The sequence below is a fragment of the Doryrhamphus excisus genome, linkage group LG2 (assembly GCF_037039965.1).
Source record: "Doryrhamphus excisus strain RoL-2023G ecotype Guam linkage group LG2, RoL_Dexc_Guam_v1.1, whole genome shotgun sequence".
Classification (NCBI taxonomy): domain Eukaryota; kingdom Metazoa; phylum Chordata; class Actinopteri; order Syngnathiformes; family Syngnathidae; genus Doryrhamphus; species Doryrhamphus excisus.
The window spans coordinates 13,214,958-13,226,277 of NC_136358.1; positions in this window are offsets into that span (position 1 = coordinate 13,214,958).

The following is an 11,320-nucleotide window of genomic DNA, read 5'->3' on the forward strand; positions in this document are numbered from 1 at the left end:
TTCCGCCATTCTTTGCAAAGCCGTAGTGTTTCCAAGCATACCATTTAAACGTTGTGGGGGGAGGTTAAATATAGAAACTTCCTCCCTGCTGCTTGTGTGCGAACGTCCATGCTGTTTTACTCGTAGTTGTATGTGCTTCACGGCTTCCGTCCGTATTCAATACAAAAGGCAAAATAATGATGGTGCATTCATTGCACCTGGGGAACAGCATATGGGGTGAAGGTGAACAGTAATAAAACGATGCTTGCATAGGATTTTACCAATACCCACAAACGCATCGCGATGAATCTAGATTTCACCGGTAAATTGCATCCAAACCCAATGAATGAGCCGATGCACTCGCATCGTGCGCATGCGCATCAATGTATCGATTAATATCGATTATTTTCCACACCCTTAATCTACACCTACAAAGTGATTGCCCTCTAAACCTGATAACCGGTTGGGCCGCTCTGAGCAGCAACAACTGCAATCATTCATTTGCTACCGCTTACCCTCACGAGGGTCGCGGGCGTGCTGGAGCGAGAGGTGGGGTACAACCTGGACTGGTCGCCAGCCAATCACAGGCTATGGACAATTGAAGGTGGAATCGAATCGGGTCTCCTAGCTGTGTGGCCTGCACGCAAACTCCTTGTACACTGTGCAGCCCAACTGCAAGCAATTACGTGCAATGAGTCTTTGAAATGTTGTCATTCAGCCATGTTGGAGGGTTTTACAACATGAAGTGCCTTTGTAAGGTCACGCCACAGCATCTCAATAGGATTCAGTTCAGGATTTTGCCTCAGTTCACTTCAAAGTCTTCATTTTGTTTTTCATTCAGAGGTGGACTTGCTGGTGTGTTTTAGATCATTGTCACCATCAGATGGCCAGAGATTCTCCTTTAGGATTTTTTGGTTTCATTGTTCCATTTATCACAGAAGGCCTGTCAGGTCTTGAAGCAGCAAAACCATCACACTACCACCACCATATTTTACTGTTGGTATGATGGTCTTTTTTCAGAAATGTAATGTTATGTTTATGTCAGATGTAATGGCACACACCTTCTATAAAGTTTGGGAGACCATCAAGATGTTTTCTGGCAAAACTGAAATGAGCCTTAATGTTCATGAGTGGTGGCTGCTCTCATGGGGTAACTTTAGTGGGCCGGCCCGTCCTGGGAAGGGTCACCAGTGTTCCATGTTTTTGCCATTTGTGGATAATGCCTCTCACTAGTTTGCTGGAGTCCCAAAGCTTTAGAAATGGCTTTGTAACCTCTTCCAGACTGATAGATCTCAATTACTCTCAATTTAGTTATGTTTTAACAGGGGCAAATCATTTAGTAGCCAAGTAGATTTGAAATGTTTTCTCCCTTAAGAATAACAAGTTTCATGTAAAAACTGCATTTTGTGTTCAGTTGTGTTGTTAACACACACACTTTTTCAAACCACTGAAAAGCCGACTTAACATTCATTCATTCATTCATTTTCTACCGCTTTTTCCTCACAAGGGACGCAGGGGTGCTGGAGCCTATCCCAGCTGTCTTCAGGCGAGAGGCGGGGTACACCCTGGACTGGTCGCCAGCCAATCACAGGGCACATATAGACAACAACCATTCACACTCACATTCATACCTATGGACAATTTGGAGTCGTCAATTAACCTAGCATGTTTTTGGAATGTGGGAGGAAACCGGAGTGCCGACTTAACACTTTATTATTTATTCCTAAGAGCTATAATCTAATTAAAGAAATGCAGTGTATTTTGCCGTACAGTGATGCTTTAGAAGACACACAGCTTAAGGTTGGTGACCACTGCTGAGTGTAGAGCGAAACCACTTTCAGTGGCGTCATTGTGGTGAGATGTCGCCCTCTGGTGGATATAAAGGATACTGCTACTTGGTGTAGCACTTGCTGAGCCACACTTGTGTTGGTTTGTTACTATTAAAATTACATTACTATTAGAGTACATACATATTCATGTACAAAATACGTATTAACCCATTTTCTTTCTTTTTTTTCGAAACGTTCGTTTAAAGTGACAACTGTCAGAGGGGTCGAGTTGCTGTCTTAAAGTACACCACAGCCCCTGTCACACACAAACACACACACACAGCTTTCCTTTTTCTGCCATTCAACAGAGACTACTGGTTCAAGAGGGATTTGAGGGTTCACATTCTAGTGTCAGTATGTTCTTGAACGTAACTTGGTGTAACATGGTGTTACTGTTGTAAAATGACAGAGACATTTAATATGAAAGCAATGTCAGCGTTTTGTTTCCTTCATATGGTCAAACCCAAAAATATAGCGCTGACAGGAAAATGGAGAGGACCAAGTTGCAAGAGGCAAGGCGGGAGTTTAACCTCACTTGTTAAGAAGCGTGTCATCAGCAAGCACAGGAAACAATAGCATTCTTGCTCTGGGGGCTTCTTGGTGTCCCCAGCCCCCTCTTTAGCTAAGCATACAAAAGCTCGAGGAGGAAGAGAGAGGGGAAAAAAACTCTTGATAAGACACGGACGCTAAGAACCTTCCAGAGGACCTCTTGAATTGTTCAGCCGTGTGGTGGAAAAGTACAGGACTTTGGCTCAACACCAATCCACCCACCCAAGCGTGGACACATCTCCTCATCCTCCATAGCCACAACACAGTTTGGATAAACAACATGCACATGACGGCCCGTCACACAAACGCACCCTGTTCCACATTATGTGTAGCGGCAAGCTGAGAAAGGAAGAGATGGGCTGATAATCGGCGGAACAGTACTGTACTTTTTGTTTTTGCAAAAAACAAACTCCCTTAGAAAGTTGGTATGAAGACTAAATCTGTCACTGAGACAAAAAGCTAAAAATTCCGTTTGAAACATCAAAGCAAACCCTATTAGTTAGAAATCTGTTGGAAGAATTGTACATAAAGTTATTCTATTTTTACTATATTCTTATGACCTATTTTTACTATATTCTTATGACCTATTTTCTTATGACCTACAACCATTTCATATCACTCACGTGGCAAAGTAAGATTAATGCTGTGACGCTTGCACATTTGGTGTATATCATAATTAGAGAAAACAGAACGTGACAGAACATTCTCTCACTAGATAGTTCTATCATACCCTCGTGGACAGGAAATAGCTACATGTGACCCAGAATGTATATGTGTGTGTGTGTGAGTGTCTCCGGAAGATCACATGCCAAAGAGGAGATACCCACACACTATGGATAACATGTTGTGCAAAAGAACCGGTTTCAACTGGAATAGTTAGACCCCCCTTCCCTTAGCAGGTGAAACCACGTGTAACTAGGGCGTTCCTGATTCAATAAATAGCGAGGAGAATGGAGACTGTTTCAGAGTTGGTAGGAGGATTGTAACTGTGCAGTCTCCATCATCTCTCCTTGCAAGTAAAAAGAAACTCATCTCTCTGTGTCTTCCTTTGTACAGGCAGTGTTTTTTTTACAAGTGTTGGGGTTTAAACCGGACAAAATCACTTAGCAATAGGGGCTATTTTTTAGGCTTTTCTGGCCATTATCTCAATACTGGTTAATACATCACAGCATATCATAGCAGACACCCTCCACGAGTGGTGAACAGTATAAACGTGCCTATCGCAATTTCGACTCTCTTCCAGGAACCACATTGACGTAGCAGCTCAGGCCCTGTCAGACCTTGAGTGGACCCCACAATGTGTCCCCCACACCAACTGATGTTTGATTGACAGGTTGTGTCAGCGGTGCTTTCACTACCAGGGTGGCCTTGAAAGCTCTGACTGAGGTCATCTTGTTTCAACAAACTAAAAGAAATAATGGTTCTTATTCTAAATATTGCTTCATATTTTAATAAAGCTGTCAGATTCAGCATGAAGTCAAGAGTGGGAAACCTGACAGTAACAAATGCTATCCGTGTAGCTTACATGACCGGTGACAGTGGTCAGTCACATGCTGACAAACATAGCTGAGGGCTATTTTTGTGTTGGAAAACGCTCTGCTTAATATTGCAAGGTTTGGACTTGATTTTAAAGTTTGGGTGACATGATTATTATTTGTTTCATCATTGCAACTTCTCACATTCTGCTTTGTTATGCAGCAGGGGTTTTCTGAGTCTGACCTGACATGAATAACATTAAAATCAGCCTGCATCAGAACATTACCGACCATAATTCGAGTGGAAGTTCCAGTGTGACAGACACACAGGTCCGCCCCTTGTGATGTCACAAAGGTGTCACGCTCTGTGTGGGTTTGCCCGTGACAGTTTATGTTTGAGTTCCGGTCTAGGTTTTGGTTTCCGTTTTGCACTCTCATTTTGTATTTTCATGTTTTGCCCTGTCGTCCTTGGTTGCCTTAATCATTTACACCTGTCCCTAATTTGTGGTCGTATTTAGTTCAGGTGTGTGCATCTCCCCTTTGTGGGATCATTGTTAGTTTGTCCGTCAGCAGTTGAGTTGCTTTTTCTGCCGCTGCTATAGCAAAAATAAATATTATTTACCTGCTATTGGTCCTGCTCTCTGCATCCTGGGGTCGCACCGCAACATCGACATGCCGCGCCGTGACAGAATGATCCCACCAAGTGACGACGACCTCGCGGAGAGCGATTTTTGGACCTGGCAGCTCATCAAGGCCATGGAGGACGAGAAGATGGCGATGCCGCCATGGGAGATGGAGGACTTGGTGCGCGGTCCGGACGACACGTTCGTTTCCACGGCGTGGCTGTATCCCGGACCCACCGACGGCACTCCAAACCCTCCGCGACGCCGACGCAAGCCGCGGCGCCACAGAGCGAAGCCAAGCTCGTCCTCCCCTCCACGCCAAGCGAAGGTGCACCCGCCCTCATGCCCTGCCGGCGTCGACGAACCCGACGACGACTTCGCGGAGCTCGACGAATGGACCCGGCAGTTCTTCCAGGCGATGAAGCAGGAATGTGCAAGGTACACCCCGGAGGAACTGGAGACCATGGAGTGGGGGCCGGACGGCACCCTAGTGCCCATGGCGTCGGTGTTCCCGCTACCCGCTGCACACCCTCCGACGCGGCGGCGTCGCCGACGCACGGCACGTCGCCAAGAGGTGTGGCCGCCCTCTTCCGCCTCGCCATGTCACGCCACGGCACAGCTCAACCCTCTCGCTGTTGCCGAGTCGCAGCCCGTCGTGCATTCCCCGACGGCTCCCGTGCCAGGTGGCGAGGCGCCCCGGATTCCTCCAGTGCCCAAGCCGCGCAGCCCCTGGGGTTCCCAAGACCCGGCTCCCGTGCCAAGCTGCGTGGCCTCACAGATTCCTCCAGTCCCCAAGCCACGCAGCTTCAAGGTTCCTCAAACCCCGGCTCTCGCACCAAGCTGCGTGACTCCACAGATTCCTCCAGTCCCCAAGCCACGCAGCTTCAAGGTTCCTCAAACCCCGGCTCTCGCACCAAGCTTCGTGACTCCACAGATTCCTCCAGTCCCCAAGCCACGCAGCTTCAAGGTTCCTCAAACCCCGGCTCTCGCACCAAGCTGCGTGACTCCACAGATTCCTCCAGTCCCTAAACCACGCAGCCCCAGGTGTTTCCAAGACCCGGCTCCCGTGCCAAGCTGCGTGGCATCCCGGATTCCGCCTGTGCCCAAGCCGCGCAGCTACTGGGGTTCCCAAGACCCGGCTCCCGTGCCAAGCTGCGTGGCATCCCGGATTCTGCCTGTGCCCAAGCCGCGCAGCCACTGGGGTTCCCAAGACCCGGCTCCCGTGCCAAGCTGCGTGGCATCCCTGATCCCGCCCGTGCCCAAGCCACGTGGCTTCAAGCCTAAACAAGTGGCTGCGGCCGGGACTGCTGACCTGGAGGAGCCAGTGACCCTCCTCCCTTCCCTGGTTTCGGCTCCCTCTGATGACGGCGTCTGGGATCCGCCTACGAGAGGGGGGGCTAGTACCACCTGCTGGGCTACGCTGGAGGCACAGCCCAGCCTGCCAATAGAAAGGGAGGATGGCGCCACCTGCGGGGGGAGTGAGGAGGCACAGCCCACTCCACCGGCAAGACGAGGAGCAGGGCCTGCTGGAGCAGATGGAGAGGTTCTGGCAGGGACGACACCTGCTGCTTCGCCGTCTCCGCGTCAGGGCCGGACGCCTGCGGCTTCTAGACTTCCTGCCAGAGCCCAGGTTCCACACCCAGGGCGCCCCCCTGAGGATGCCTACCTCGCTCTTGGTCGAGGGCGCCCCCCGGAGGGTGCTTACCGACCCAACCATTCCCTCCGTCACGTGGAGGGGTCTTGCTGGCTCCGCCGGGCCTGCTGCCCCGGCCGGCCCCCTGAAGGGTCCCGTCGGCGACCCACCTCCGGTCCCCCCACCACCCTTCCCTCTGAACTGTTTCGGATGTCTGGGATCCGTCCTTGAGGGGGGTGTACTGTCACGCTCTGTGTGGGTTTGCCCGTGACAGTTTATGTTTGAGTTCCGGTCTAGGTTTTGGTTTCCGTTTTGCACTCTCATTTTGTATTTTCCTGTTTTGCCCTGTCCTCCTTGGTGGCCTTAATCATTTACACCTGTCCCTAATTTGTGGTTGTATTTAGTTCAGGTGTGTGCATCTCCCCTTTGTGGGATCATTGTTAGTTTGTCCGTCAGCAGTTGAGTTGCTTTTCCTGCCGCTGCTATAGCAAAAATAAATATTATTTACCTGCTATTGGTCCTGCTCTCTGCATCCTGGGGTCGCACCACAACATCGACATGCCGCGCCGTGACAAAAGGGACGGTTTTACCACGCCTTTTCAAACTGAGCCATTCCAAACGCGCAAACTTCATTATCTGAAATTTTTGCATCGTTTAACACGAGAATACAACATTCAAACCACATTTATAGGTCAGAAAAGTGGAAAAAGAGATGTTTAAAATACATGGAAAATTTATAATTAATGCACTGTTTACAAGATATTAGTGGTGTGTATTAGTATTTATTTGACGTTAAAAAATGGAAAAAGCAACACTGAGTGGGGGTTGTGATGAGTTTTGAGAAACCAGATGGCACGTGAATCCCGCTTTCTTCTGCTGTGTGTCCCACAGAATAAAGCAAACAATCCCAAGGCTGACAACATTCCCCATCAGGGGGACTCAAGCTGTGCATTAACCGACAAACAGCTTTCTCCCATCTGCACATGTCCATGTTTTGTCCAAACCTTTCGGGACACGTGCGCAGCGCGACGGCGGCTGCGGCGGTGGTGGTCCCTCCTAAGCCGGCTGACCGTTGGCCTGTTTGGGTTTGATGTGGCTGGAGAGGCAGAGCGGGGGGCCCCGACGACAAGACCGAGCCCCAGACCCATTAGTGTGCAGGAAAACACATTGCGTAATACCTTATGCAAGGAGATTCACAAATTAATAGCTAAAGCAAGGAAGCGGAAGAATTGGGAAATTATGTTGAGGCCTCGCGGTATTGTGGCATGGGGGCACACTGGAAGGTTTGGGGGGGTTATCACTGCTTGTCATTGCTTGGAAGGACTGCTAATAAAGCGAAAAATGTTCAGGGGACACAGTAGGGTGTAAACTGTTGCTGTACAAACGACTAAAGAGCAAAAGCACTGAAAAAAACCTCCCTGGTGGAGTTAACTCAGTTAACTCAGTTATTGTGTGCGTTGTCGACGAACAGCGACAACAGACAGGGCAATCATTTCAGTCAGGCATGCCTTTGACACGAGGCTCTGGACATTTATCATTGCTGTCTTGACTGCAGTACTATAATTCCATTGCTCTCATGCTCATGGAGGTTCTCACATGATCTCTCTGGTGACAAACACCATGGTAAGCACACAAGCAGCAAATGTGGAAAACCCGTCCTGGGAGGGTGATGACCAAGGTGGGTCGCCTCCATAAACTGCATACAAAGGCATAGTTTTTGTGAAAAGACGAGAGAAGATCAGACTTGTGAGTGCATTCACTGACGATGTGGCCTTCAGCATCTCAGACTACATTGCTCCATAAAATGAGCAGTATATTCCATCCAAATGCACAACAACCCACAATTTATTTATCCTTTATTCATTACTTGTCAGGATCTCGCGATTATGCACCTTTGATACTATAACATGAATGTGTCGTTAGAGCAGGGGTGTGTAAACCTTTTCACTTAAATTAAAAGATTTAATTAGAACAACATGCAGTCAGAACAACAAACAGTACAGAAAGAAAAATTTCCTTACTCCAGCTGTCAGACTCCATAACAAAAAATGCTCTAAAAATCTTGTACAATAACTGTGCAATAAACTGTGCAATAACCGTGCAATAAACTTGTGGCTTTGCTTCATGTTAAAATAAAGTCAAGATCTCTACGCAAAAGTCATATTTTTTCTTCAGTGATGAGGCTGTAAATTCCAAGTGGTAGTAAATTGCAGTTTTTCCAAGCAAGATAAGAAGCACCCTATGGTAATTTTACCAATGTTAAAGGGCAAACGGAATATTCCCGATAACACTACCACCTGCCATAAAAACCTGCATCATGTGTAAATACTTTCTTTTACTCCCTTGGCAATAGTATAGTCATTTCGGATGCAAGTTCTTTTAAACGTAAGTAATATGAGAGCCTTTAATAAATAGGAAATAACTGTGTTAAATTAATTGAACACATCTGAGTTTAACGGATAATTGAATCTCAATGTAAGCACCACACATTACATCAGTATATGACGGAATTTGAATGTCATGGACAGTCAATCAAAACATCCTTGATGTACGAATGACAGCAGTAGAAAGCGAGAGTGGTAAAATGGTAAAATGTAATTTATTTTTGAGGCTATTTTAGGCCATGAAGACCCCATCCATCTGGACAAACAGTCATTTACAGGAGGTGATGAGTCTTTCACAGGGTCTGTGATCTTTTCCTCAAACAGATGTAAAGTTCTTTCAAATGTAAGTGTGTCAAACAGATGTTAGATATCGGAAAAACACACCCGTTGGGTTGTTAGAATGAGCCCTCCTGATGTGGGCAGATGTGGTTATTGTGTAGAAACAAAGTTGTAGATAATAGCAATTTTCATCTATTAAATGTTCTCAGGACACTTTAGTCATTGCTGTGCCTTGTTACATAATGCAAACTTTTGTGTGACTGGTTTACTCAAGGGGAGTCATCCCGTCATGCACGCTCACAGGTATGTTCTGGTCTGAAGTTTACAGTATGCAAACAGTGTTTGGCAGCGTTTTGTATGATTAGTTCAAACTTCAAGTTCATTTGTGTTTGCACAGAGAGGACGGGATGGCTGGTTAACCGACATGTTTTTTCTTTTTTTTTTTTTTTTTTTACACTGAATTAATCTAATAAGCCCCAGATGAGCATTAGCATTAAGGGGATTACAGACAATTTGGATTAGTAATGCTTTGTGACTAGTCTAAGTCAATATGGAGGACAAGTGCATGGCGTTGGGATTAAATGTCTTTCCTAAAAAAGGTAACGGTTGTAATAGAAAAGCGATAAGCAAGATTATCTTCCATCACATGACCAAACGTGAGCTCCCTAGTTATCTTTATGATACAAGGTTAAAACGTAATGAGTGTATGTCTCACAGGAAACACATGTTCATGCAGAAGAGTAAATAAAATCAATGTTTCTAACAATTGTAGAAGTGGATCAATTCTACACTGGGATACTGTAAGATTTTAAGTTGAAAAAAATGGCCTCTTACTAGCCCGGGATAGCCATAGCCTCTGAAATGCACACCAGACCATGGGCTCAGTTTATTTTACCAGACAGTCCAACAGAATTTCCCCCAGCACACAGGTCTCCTCACCAACAATTCACCCAGCCCCTTTTACCCGTGAAGGGCCAACCATAATTCCCCAATGAGAGGGTGAGGCAATTTGTCTAAAAGGTACCATATTTACACTTAGAACACCCTTCTTTTATGTTACAAAAGCCTTTCAATATTACCACACTTAAGTTTGACACTTGGGAGAGTCCAATCAAGGTGATCAGCCTCTGGCCTGCACTCATATGGGCGTGCCTCCATGCTTGTGCCCCGACCAATCACCTCAAAGAAAGGAGAAACTGATGAGAAATTAGGAACAAAACCAATGACTTCTAAATTAAAAACTAACTAACTAAAGTGGCAATTAAACAACTTAAATGGCAAACAAATGCAATTAAAGTACTAACCAGAATGTATGTGTAAATAACAAAAGCCACAAATAGAAACATGACCGTGTGTAGGTGGGGCATACACCTGATCAGTGAGGGACGATTGGCAGCTCCCTCACAGATACCCATATTGTTCCTACAAGATTGGTCTTGTCAGAAAACACTTGAATTGTCAGACAACAACATCATCGAGGTGATGATGCAACTCTACAACAGAAGAGATCACGTTTGGTGCAGTTTTAAGCTGAAAAAACCTCCACTAGGCGGCAGAAGTGCATTTTATAAGAGCTTGGTCAGCCTTTCCCATTTAAATACATAATCCGCAGCAACCAGGAAGTGAAAAGGCATCTCGCCGTGTTGCATGAAAGAGGTTGTGCATTGAAGGGAAATTTTAACACATGCACACACGTGCACACACATTGTTCAGTTGCAAATGTGAAAATTGTTCATGTAAAACTGATGTAAAACTGAGTTTTTTGTGTTGTTTATCTTGTACAATGCGACAAGATAAACAACACAAAAAACTCAGTTTTAGACATTTTGGCTAGATATATATGGCTAAATTTGTGTCACAAAAAGCCTTTTTCTCTTTTTTTTGTTGAAAACTGATATTTTGCTGAAATGTTCTGATCACTAAAGAACGGAAAACGGAAGAAAGTTTTTTTTCTGATGAAAGATGAGAGTTGGATCTTTCTTTTGGTATATACTACCATGTCTATAGTATATTGCCCAAGAACATGATATTCTGTGTGCCTCGAAGAATCAATTAAAAATCATTTATTAAAAAACCGGATACCAAGAGGGTTGACTTTTGAAAAATGGCTACGATTGAATGAGTTAAGGAAATGGCCGGATGGTCCATGCTTGGTGAGCCCAACATGGTACTCCAACACACCAGAGGAGAACTGAGAGCTTGATGGTGACCATGTTTTTGCTTTGAACAGCCCAGTGGAATGGCCCCCAAGATCACCTGATATGACACCAGCCAGACTAATGCCAACTGGACTAGTCGTTTGTCTTTTTTTTTAGGAAACTAGGAGAAAAACTCAGGTGACACCACCACATGACATTGACGGCATTGAACAGTGAATCAGGATGAGGTCCACACCACACCAACATATGCACATATTCAATTCTAACTTTCGTGGCAACTTTTTTGAAATTCTTGACTGAAGTATAGCCGTGTGATTATATCTGTATTCCAGTCATTCTACTTTAACATTGCCTTTGACATGTCATCGCAAAAATGTCCCTTTTTGTCCCCAGACCTAATGTAAACAGAC